The following is an 11,607-nucleotide window of genomic DNA, read 5'->3' as shown; positions in this document are numbered from 1 at the left end:
CCCAAATATATCGGCTACACGGCCACACAAACTTAGTCCACGTTCCACTATATGTGTTTTTCTAGGCTATCCGGTCAATTTTCGTGGATATCAATGTCTTGAACTCTCAACAGGCAAAGTTATTTTGTCCCGTCATGTCATTTTTGACGAGACACATTTTCCATTTAAAACCATCTCACAACATACATCAACCGGCTACTCATTTCTTGATAATGATCCATCCCCACTTTTGTTCCAACAACAAACTTCCACTTCCACAATCCCAAACTAACATCCTTCCGCTACATCCACGACTCAACAACCACCTACTAGCCCACAATCACCTACTATCCCACTTCACCATAACCATCAACCAATGACCCACACTCCTTTAACTTACAACGAAGCCCAACCACATGACACAAACAATCACACCACTAGTAACCACCATGCACCACATATTGTTCATCAAATAAACAACCCACCATCACATATACCACCTACCTCACTTCACCCCATGACCACTCGCCTACGTGCAGGTAATTCCAAGCCAAAAACTCATCTCAATCTTCACACAAATTCCATATCACCCTTACCAACTTCCCACCTTACCTCATTGTCCGATCCAAACTGGAAGGCTGCCATGGATGACGAGTATAAAGCGTTAATGGATAATAACACTTGGGAATTAGTTCCTCGGCCTCCCGACGCCCATGTCATTCGATGTATGTGGCTTTTTCGCCACAAGTTTAATGCCACCGGACAACTACAAAGATAAAAAGCCCGACTTGTGGTTAATGGTAAATCTCAACAAGTGGGAATTGATTGTGATGAAACCTTTAGTCTGGTCGTAAAACCGAAAACCATTCGCACCATGCTCAGCCTTGCTTCATCACGTTCTTGGCTAATTCATCAACTGGATGTCAAGAACGTGTTTTTACACGGTGATCTTAAAGAAACCGTATACATGTTTCAACCACCCGGGTTTCAAGACCCTCAACGACCGACATATATTTGCAAACTAAAAAAATTGTTGTACGGTCTAAAGCAAGCAGCTCGTGTGTGGTTTGAACGGTTTGCCGCATACTTACTTAAATGTGGATTTAAAGGTGCCATATCGGACTCCTCTCTATTTATCTACAAAAAAGGCGATGAACTCGCATACCTTTTACTATATGTAGATGACATTATTTTGACGGCATCACATGAGACTCTACTACACAGTGTCATCAAGTCTCTCTCAAAATAATTCTCCACGTCCGACCTTGGTAAGCTTCGCCATTTTCTTGGTATCTCCGTCAGGCATCAAAATGAGGTCTATTTCTTTCTCAACAGACATATGCAGAAGACATATTAGCTCGGGAAAATATGACCACCTGCAAACCGGCAGCCACACCTGTTGATACCTCTTCCAAACTAAGTGCCAGCTCCGGCCCTCCGTTCAATGACCATACCCTTTACCGCAGTTTAGCCAGCGCACTTCAGTATCTCACTTTCACCCGGCCAGATATTTCTTACGTAGTTCAACAAATCTGCCTTTTTCTGCATGACCCCCGTGAACCTCATTTTCACTTCCTTAAGCGTGTTCTTCACTATTTACGTGGTACCACCTCTCATGGGTTACATATTGGTCCATCCCTATCCACGTCACTCACTACATACTCTGACACCAACTGGGGCGGTTGTTCAGATTCACGTCGTTCTACATCGGGATATTGCATTTTTTTAGGTACCAACTTGGTCTCATGGTCGTCAAAACGTCAAGCTACCATCTCAAGATCAAGTGCCGAGGCAGAATATCATGGTGTTGCAAACACGGACGCCGAAACGAGTTGGCTACAAAATCTCCTTCTCGAATTATATGTTCCTACTCGCCAAGCCACGGTTGTGTATTGCGATAATTTATCCGCCTTCTATCTTTCAGAAAACCCGGTACAACACCAACGAACCAAACACGTTGAAATTGATATTCATTTTGTTCGTGACAAAGTACGGGTCGGTGACATACGAGTTCTTCACATTCCGGCGGACTATCAGTATGCAGATATTTTTACCAAAGGACACGACCAATTTTCTCAAAGTTCAAGTCTAGTCTTTGCGATCATGGTCTTACCGCTAAGACTAACGGGGTGTCTTAGTCAACATTTATGTATGGAAACTATTATGTAATTATTTAGTATTAATGTGTATTTATTTGTTTCATTTCTAATCCTTTAGTCAGTTAAGAATGTTATGTATATATGTTAATATTGTTTAATGAGAAAGTTATTCAAAATCATTTGAAATTATATATTCTTTTCAATATTTAATAAACATGGTTCGTTGTTAATTTTTGGATTTCACCAAGTATTTTGGAATACATAGTAAAATAATATGTTAATATTTATTTTTATAAAAATGTATAAATATAATGTAAAAAAGGAAAGTGAATATGTACATGTATTAGAGTCAATTACGATCTTAGTTTTGGAGGGAAAAAGTTGTGAGGTTTAACCATAAACTGACACGTGTCACAAATATTTTACTTTATTAGAATATGTAGATATATATTTAAATAATCTATGACGTCATCCGGGTCAAACACCGGTCCGCCCTCCCGGGTCAGTCCGGCCTTTGACCCGGTAAGGCGTCCGGGGTGACGTCCGGGCCGGGTCTGAAAACATTGGTTGTATTCTATAGTTGTATTATATAGTTGTTGGCTAAAGTTAAAATATAAAGGGAGAAAAAAAAAGAAAAGTGTGAGAAAAATTTATGACCACAAAAAAAACCCTTAAAAATAAATTCAAAAAATATATTAAAAACATCATAACTCAATATAAATAAAGAAAAAAAATTTAAAAACTAAAATGTTTCCGCCATCATTCCCGTTCAAAACAAAAAAAATGATGAAAAGGCACAATGCCAAAATCAAAGACACAATGACGAAAATGAACATAAGACACAAATATAACTAAAAAAATACACAATAGATCACAAAATCTAACATAATGCTTAACAAAATATAACGCAGTGTTGAATAATACAATACAATATAAAGAAAAAAGGACACAATGTTAAAGAAAAAATATATAATCAATGACGAAAATAAACAAAAAACATAATGATAAATAAAAAGACACGATTTTTTTCATTTACCATTGTTTTTTTATGAGAACGAGAAAATCAGTTAAACATGTTTGTGTTTTTACTTTTTTCGTTATTTTATTATATTTTGAATCATGATTTTTTTATTTATTTATCTTTTAACTTTTTTGAAAGGTTTTTATATGACTACAAATTCTTCTCATTCTTTTAATTTTTATTTTCATTTGTAGAATAACTTATCCTATAGTTGTTTGTAATTTTTTATTTTTGTAATTAATCTACTGCTTGACTTCTATTCCGTTTCGTAACTTATAATATGTAATTAATCTACTGCTTTATTTTACGAATGGTCGTTGTACATAATTTTAATAAATAAAGAAAACCTCACCACTTATGTTTAAATAATATTATTTTAGTGGTCAGTCTCATTATCTCATGAAACACGTTGCACGCACACATCAGGTCCGGCTTCAAGAGAGAAGGCGAAAAATTTTGTAGGTCAAAACCGGAAAAATTTGTGGGTCTTAAATAAAAAGAAGTTATTTTGGGTTTAAACAATTTATTTAATTTTAAATGTCTTATTTAATTATGATTTGAGTTATACAAAAAAATATTTGCAAAAAAATAAACTTAAAAACAATTTATTTAATTTTAAATGGCTTACTTGATTATAATTTGAGTTATGTAAAAAAAATTTCTATAAAAATAAGCTTAAAACAATTTATTTAATTTTAAATGACTTACTTAATTATGATTTGAGTTATGTAAAATCTTTTGTATAAAATTAAACTTTAAAATATTTTAAATAAGACTTGAACCACAAAACTTTTGATTAGATATCATACCTCTTTGTCACTAAACCAAGTTAGTGGTTTTTTAATTGTGTTGAAACATTGATTATACATATGTGTTTTTCATAAAAATACATATAATTTATAAAAAACAAAAAGTTCAGGCCTAAAGAGGTGTTGGGCATGTGACCGTCGACTACCTGCCACCCTCTAAGGCTGACCCTGGCATACACATAAATAATTAGTAATCTTCCTTTATTATTTTATATTACTCCATCCGTCCCATTATAAGTGTCCTAGTTTGATTTTTCAAGTCTTTTTTTGCAACGTTGACCGTAAATATTTTTGTTCGTGTCATATGATACTTGATGAAAATTATATCAATGTAAAATACATTTAAAACCCAATCCATTCATATATTTTACATCAAGTATTATATAACACAAATAAAAATATAGTCAGTCAAAGTTAAACAAGAAAGACTTGAAAAATCAAATTAGGACACTTAAAATGGGACGAAGGGAGTAAAAGTTAAGTGTCATTTTAGTACCTGTGGTTTGGTCAACTACGCAACTTTACTACATATTTTTTGTTTTGTGCAAATGGCTACATCAATTTCAAAAAACTTGCATTTTTAGTACTTTTTTTCTAACCCTGTCTATTTTATCCGTTAAGTCAGGGTTAATTTGGTAAGTTTGTTATTTTCTTTGTTTTTTTTTCTTTTCTTTTAAACCTTTATAGCTTGTAAACCCTAAATCCCCAAATCAAAACATCAAAATCCAAATCCTAAATGCCCAAATGTCTTAAAACTTCAAGCCTTATGATGATATGGAAAAAGGGTTTGAGGATTTAGGATTTAAATTTTGATGTTATGATTGTGGATTTGGGTTTTACAACATATAAGCATTTAAAAGAAAAGGAAAAAATAAAGAAAATAACGAAGTTACCAAATTATCTCTGACTTAACGGAAAAAATAGACGGGGTTAGAAAAAAAGTACCAAAAATGCAAGTTTTTTGAAACTGAGGTAGACATTTGCGCAAAATAAAAAATAAGTACCAAAGTTACGTAGTTGACCAAATCACAGGTACTAAAATGGCACTTAACTCTTATATTAAAGAAATTGTATTCTGTTAAACCTTGATCAGTTGATCTTGACTTAATTGGTTAGTCGTGGTGCATACTAAATATATTCAATAAATAAACAAGGTCCAACGTATATATGTATATGCGTTACCAAGATCATAGATTACAACTCAACAATACTGAAGAGGTAGGTCCCAGCAGAGCCCAGTTGGTCCCGCAAGACTCACCTTGAACAGGGACGTCTGCGCAAAGACCATCTGCTTCCGCAGGACCCACCATGCTCAGAGAACCTTACGCGCAGTACGCAAGCTGTACACGCAGGGAAAGCCTCCCAATGGTGAAGTACCCCGCCTGTTCCCGCAGTTGCGGATACAAGCCATCAGGGAAGGCTACCCGCAGACAGCAGGGCTACACGCACAAGACAATAGATACTTCAGTAGTCACATGAAGGAATGAGCAAGACGGGAACAATCCCGCCAAAATGAGCCAGTCCGTATGATTCTGAAAGATCTGTACTATACCTACCAAGGTATGGATAGGACAGACAATCTGACCAGAACAGCCCATAAGCCAATCACAGGGTGACAGCTCACCGACAACAGTACGAGGAGGAGCACCCTCTAGTACTGTTTGTTACTATTAGCCGCTGCCTACTCACCAACCCTTACTGCAGGGCATGCGCAGCCTACAGTTGGTGAAATAGTGTTACTGTGGGCCGTAACCTATTCACCAACCAGCATGGCCTGCGTATAATCCACAGTAGGTAGGACGTGCATAATCTACAGTTGGAGGAATAGTGTAGCCGACATAGTTACTGTTGGCCGTAACCTATCCACCAACCAGTATGGCCTGTGCATAGTCCACTGTTGGTAGAACAGGAATACTATTCAGCCGGCTATACCTTCTAACCTACCTTCGGCTATAAATACTCCAACATCTTGGAATGGTAAGATCATCTGCTACCCAGTTATCTAGCAATCTCTTAATATACACTTATATTCAAGAGCAACCTAGTCTGATTCTCACGCCGGAGGGTGGTCACAAGGAGGAACCCCCCCCCCCCCCCTTCTCAGTGACGAGCTTACGGTGTTTGTTTTGCAGGTCTCCTGAAGAACAGCCTTCTCAGTTAGATCTCATCCGTGGGAAACATTACTTAACCCCCAGATTATCTATAATCTGTCTAGATTATCTATAATCTGCCCAGGGTTCACTTAGTGTTTCTTCATTGGCCCCATCCGTGCATAAAAGCTAGAACTATTTTAGTTTTTTCACAATTTCTGAAGAAATGGTTAACGTTACTCCGGTCCAAAGGCCAATAACCGACCAAGAAACCCCGGTAACAACCCCAGCAACTGGGGGGGACACCGGCGGTTATACAATCCTTACGAACACTACTCCGACCACCAAGGCCGGAGCAAGTGCAGTAAATATTCCACTGGGGTTCACCGACACCCAGTTGGAAAAACGAACAAGGGCCCCTCGCCAAACACTAGATCAAGTGAAGGCGTGGGCCGAAGCACGGCAAAGAGAATTCCAAGCCGAATTGGATGAACGCTTGCGTTCAGCTCAACAGGCTGACGAATTCGGCAGTACTCGCCAGCACCTCAATATGAGCAGTGACTGCGAGTACTCAGACGAGTTGGAGTCCGATACCGACGCGAACCCTCGCCATAAGGCGAAAGGGAAGCGTAAGGAAACGGACGTCCAACCAAAAAGGAATTTTGGGGAAGCTTTTCAACCAATCGCGGAGAGAAACCCGCGTGACTTCTCCAAAACCTTTAGACCAACTGCTACAAATGCAGGAAAATCAAAATTCGCAAGGGACATTGCGGAAGCAATCGCCCCGAGAAGTGCCAAACAGATGTCCAACATTGGCACTTATGATGGTCTATCCGACCCAGACGACCATTTGAACAGGTTCATTGCGGGGGCTACCGTCAGCAACTGGACGGAACCCACGTGGTGCTACATGTTCCAGATGACTCTGGTCGGAGCGGCCAGGGCATGGTTCGATCGTTTACCGATCCACCACATATATGACTGGGCGGACTTTCAGAACAAGTTCAGCCAGCACTTTAGCCAACAGAGGAAGTACACTGAAGAGCAGTGGACGATCCTCAACTGCGTGAGAGAGGAGGATGAATCTTTACTAGACTTCATCACTCGCTTCAACTCCAAGAAACTGAGTCTGGGCAACGTAAGTGAAGATCTCGTTCGCGCCGCTTTCATCCAGGGCGCCGAGTACCCAGAGCTTATCCGCACATTAACGGGTAAGGACGGCATGCCATCCACATGGGATGCCATCATGAAGGCAGCCAAGCGCTTTGCCGAGACAGAGAAGCAGCTGGGAAGAGATCTTCCCCAGAGTACTCACCTCTACACGCAGAGGACAAGGGAGAACAACGTTAGGATCGCCCGGCAGAACAAAAAGAGGCGGCTAGGTATTTGGCAGTCAAGGGTAAACTTTGATACCTCATCCAGCTCTCGCCCTCTTGTTGGCGGAAGGGACAACACACACCCTTCAAACCGAAAACACCGGTGGACGCCACTCACCAAGAGCGTCACGGAGATATTTGCCACGGAAAAATTGCCATGGCCAAAAGCCCCATTGATCCGGCAGAAACCTAATGCGGATCAAAGCAAATCCTGTGATTTCCACGGGACAAAGGGTCATGGTACTGAAGAGTGCACATCCCTGAAGGATATTGTTGAGACATTTGTGAAGGATGGAAGACTTGCACATCTCGTGGCATCAATCAGGAAGGGAGGAAGAAATGACAACCGGTACAGAGGTAACGGACGAAAGCCCGTCGACATCAGCATCAACATGGTCCATGGCAAAGTCGCAGGAAGAAAAAGACGAGCGACAGAACCATGCGCGTGGAAGGAAGCTGAGGTGCGCTTCCCGCGAGTGCCAGGAGGCCCCAGCAAAGAAGGCCCCATCGTCATCAAAAGCCAGCTGGGGCATTACATCACTTCCCGCACTCTTGTTGACAACGGCGCTTCGTCAACAGTGATGTACAGGCAGTTCTTTGACAAGCTGGATGATGAAGACAAAGAACGCCTGGAAACGGTCTACGCTTCAATGGAAGGGTTTGACGGCAGTACAGAAACCCCCCTGGGTATCCTATCTTTCCCCGTCACTCTTACAGATGGAAAACACTCCCGCACAGAGGATGTGGACTTCGTCGTGATGAGGAAGCCACACCACACATACGACATCCTCTTCGGGAGAGACGGGATGGCAAGATTCAACGCCGTGGTATCTTCGGTCCACGGCATGATGGGATGGCCAACAGCTGAGGGTGTGGCGATGATCACTGGCATTTCCCAGGTATGCATCGCATCTGTCTCATCTAAACCCAAACCAAAGATGGCTAAACCAACCATCACCGAACCGGAAAAATGGGCCTTCAATGGCAAATACCCCGACCAGGCCGTTACCATTGGACCAACAATCGTTGATCCCACCCGCACCTTACTCAAACGCCTACTGCAGAAAAACGCTGACATCTTTGCGTGGACACCAGCTGATATGACTGGTGTACCCCGAAGTAAGGCGGAGCATAAGCTCAAGTGCGAGCAGGCTGTTACGCCAGTCGTACAAAAGCGCAGAGTAATGGGGCCTGAACAAACTAACGCGTGTAGAACCCAAGTCAAGGAACTCCTTGACGCAGGCATCATACGCGTTAGTAGATATCAAACATGGGTTGCAAATCCCGTAATGGTACCGAAGAATGACAAACAATGGCGCATGTGCATAGATTTCAAAGATTTGAACAAAGCATGCCCCAAAGATTGTTATCCGTTACCAGAAATTGATCTTAAGGTGGATTCGTTGGCACCATTTCGCCTTAAATGCTTCTTGGATGCGTATAAGGGGTACCATCAAATCCACATGGCCGTAGATGACCAGGACAAAACCGCGTTTCGGACTCCCGATGGTACATTTTGTTATAAAATGATGCCCTTCGGACTTAAGAATGCAGGGTCCACGTACCAACGCCTGATGGACAAAGAGTTTCATGCCCAAATCGGGAGAAACTTAGAAGTCTATATGGATGATTTGGTCATCAAAAGCCCCGAGCCAGAAGCGATGTTGAAAGACATTGAAGAAACCTTCAACACGCTCAGAAAGATAAACATGAAGCTCAAACCGAGCAAGTGTTCATTTGGGATGGAAGAAGGGAAGTTCTTGGGAGTCATTGTTACTAAAGATGGCTTCAGAGCGAACCCTGAAAAGGTCGAAGCCATTGTTAAAATGGAATCACCTACCACCATCAAACAGGCTCAGACACTGAATGGACGACTAGTCGCACTTAATCGCTTTTTGGCAAACCATGCAGATAAGTCGTTTCCTTTCGTGTCAACATTAAGAAACTGCTTGAAGAAAACGCACTTCCGCTGGACACCAGAAGCGGAAGCAGCTTTTCAGGAGATTCGGTCACGCCTGATCGAACTCCCAACACTTACAGCACCACAAGCGGGAGAGGAGTTAATCCTATACCTTTCCGCAACAGATAGAGCAACCGGGGCAGTACTGCTAACAGAACGAAAAGGCATCCAGATGCCAATCTATTATGTTAGCCGTGTACTAACAGACGTAGAAACCCGGTACTCTACCCTCGAAAAATTAGTCTTAGCACTTATACACGCTTCACGCAGGTTAAGACGATATTTCCAGGGCCACCCAATCACCATTCTCACCAACTTCAAACTCTCAAACGTTCTAGGCAAACCCGAATTATCGGGACGTCTAGCCAAATGGGCAATTGAATTGGGAGAATATGCAATTAAGTACAAGCCAAGACCAGCCATAAAAGGCCAGGTCCTGGCCGATTTTATTGCAGAAGTCCCCGCTACGCGGGAGAAAGAGTGCCAGGAGGAGGCTCAACCCTCCCCAGCACAGGACATCAACGATATCTGGCGACTCTATACTGATGGAGCAGCCAACAACGAGGGTTCAGGCGCAGGGTTAAAATTAACCAACCCAGCGGGCCAAGAATATACTTACGCTATTCGGTTGGATTTCCCAAGTACGAATAACGAAGCCGAATACGAAGCATTCTTGGCCGGATTGAGAATTGCACGTAAAATGGGAGTTAAAAACTTGGAAGCCCACGTGGATTCCATGCTGGTGGCCAACCAAATAAATGGGACGTACACGGCTGTGAACGACATAATGGCCCTGTACCTCGCCCAGGAAAAAACCCTTATGCGTGATTTTAATGATTGTAAAGTCATACACGTTAAGCGCAGCGAAAACAAATCTGCGGATGCGTTAAGCAAGCTTGCATCACTGGCCTTCACCCACTTGGGAAAGGACATCCGCATTGAACTCCTCGAAGCACCATCAGTCCCGCACAAGGAAATTTGTGTCATCCAAACTGGTACAGAAACGTGGATGACACCAATAATAAATTACCTTGCAGCAGGAACACTACCAGAATCAAAAACACAGGCAAGAAAACTACGCTGTAAAGCACTAAATTATCAACTCATCAATGATAACCTTTACAGACGTAACTTTCTTGGCCCACTTTTAAGATGCGTGGACAACCAAGATGCTGACTACCTCTTAAGGGAAGTACACGAGGGCATCTGTGGAGTTCACGCAGGTCCCCGCGCTGTTGTGGCTAAGCTGAACAATGCGGGATACTTTTGGCCGGGGATGCATATGGATGCACTGGCATACACTAGAAAATGCAGGTCTTGCCAGCTTCACGCACCCAACACGCATCGCCCGAAGAACGAACTTGTTCCAGTCACTTCTTCGTGGCCAATCCAGAAGTGGGCCATCGATGTGACAGGCCCATTTCCCACAGCAGCAGGAAATGTCCAGTTCCTAGTGGTAGCCATCGATTACTTCACCAAGTGGATAGAAGCAAAACCTTTAGCCCAAACAACCGCAAAACATATTAAAAAATTTATTTGGGAATTTATTATCTGTCGTTTTGGACTTCCACAGAATCTGGTGAGCGATAACGGCACCAACTTTGCTGACAAGAAGCTACAGCAGTGGCTGAAAGAACTTCAAATCACCCACACCTTTACCTCAGTGGCACACCCGCAAGGTAATGGTGAGGTGGAAAGAGCAAACAAGAGCATCGTCGATGGCATAAAGAAAAGACTCCTGAAACACAGATCCGGCTGGGTGGACGAGCTCCCGCACGTCCTTTAGGCAAACAGAACGCTGAAAAAGGCCAGTACGGGGGAAACCCCGTTCAGTCTCACTTATGGCACTGAAGCCATGATCCCAGTCGAAATTGGTTTACCCTCACCAAGGATCTTGATCCAGCCAGAAGACAATGATGCGGAAAGACGGTTAGACCTTATGCTAACCGAGGAACGCAGAGACTTAGCCGCAGTGCGTGAAGAAAATTACAAACGACAAATGCAAAAGTACTACAACACGCGGGTAAAACTCTGCAGCTTCAATGAAGGAGACTACATACTGCGTAACAACGAGGCTTCAAACCAAGAGCGCCCAGGAAAGCTGGCCCCGGTCTGGGAAGGGCCATACATTATCAAAGAAGTCCTGGGAAAAGGCGCATACCGGCTTGAAAGGCTCGATGGCACTCCTATCCCAAGAACATGGAATGGAGCTCAATTACGCAAATGTTATATGTAAATCAATTCCAAACTTGTAAAGAAAAGGCCTAGAGCCA

The sequence above is a fragment of the Bidens hawaiensis genome, unplaced genomic scaffold, assembly GCF_021521415.1.
Source record: "Bidens hawaiensis isolate Kalapana, Puna unplaced genomic scaffold, B.hawaiensis_p1.1 tig00015185_1, whole genome shotgun sequence".
NCBI classification, from domain to species: domain Eukaryota; kingdom Viridiplantae; phylum Streptophyta; class Magnoliopsida; order Asterales; family Asteraceae; genus Bidens; species Bidens hawaiensis.
Note: the sequence above shows the minus strand (reverse complement) of the source record.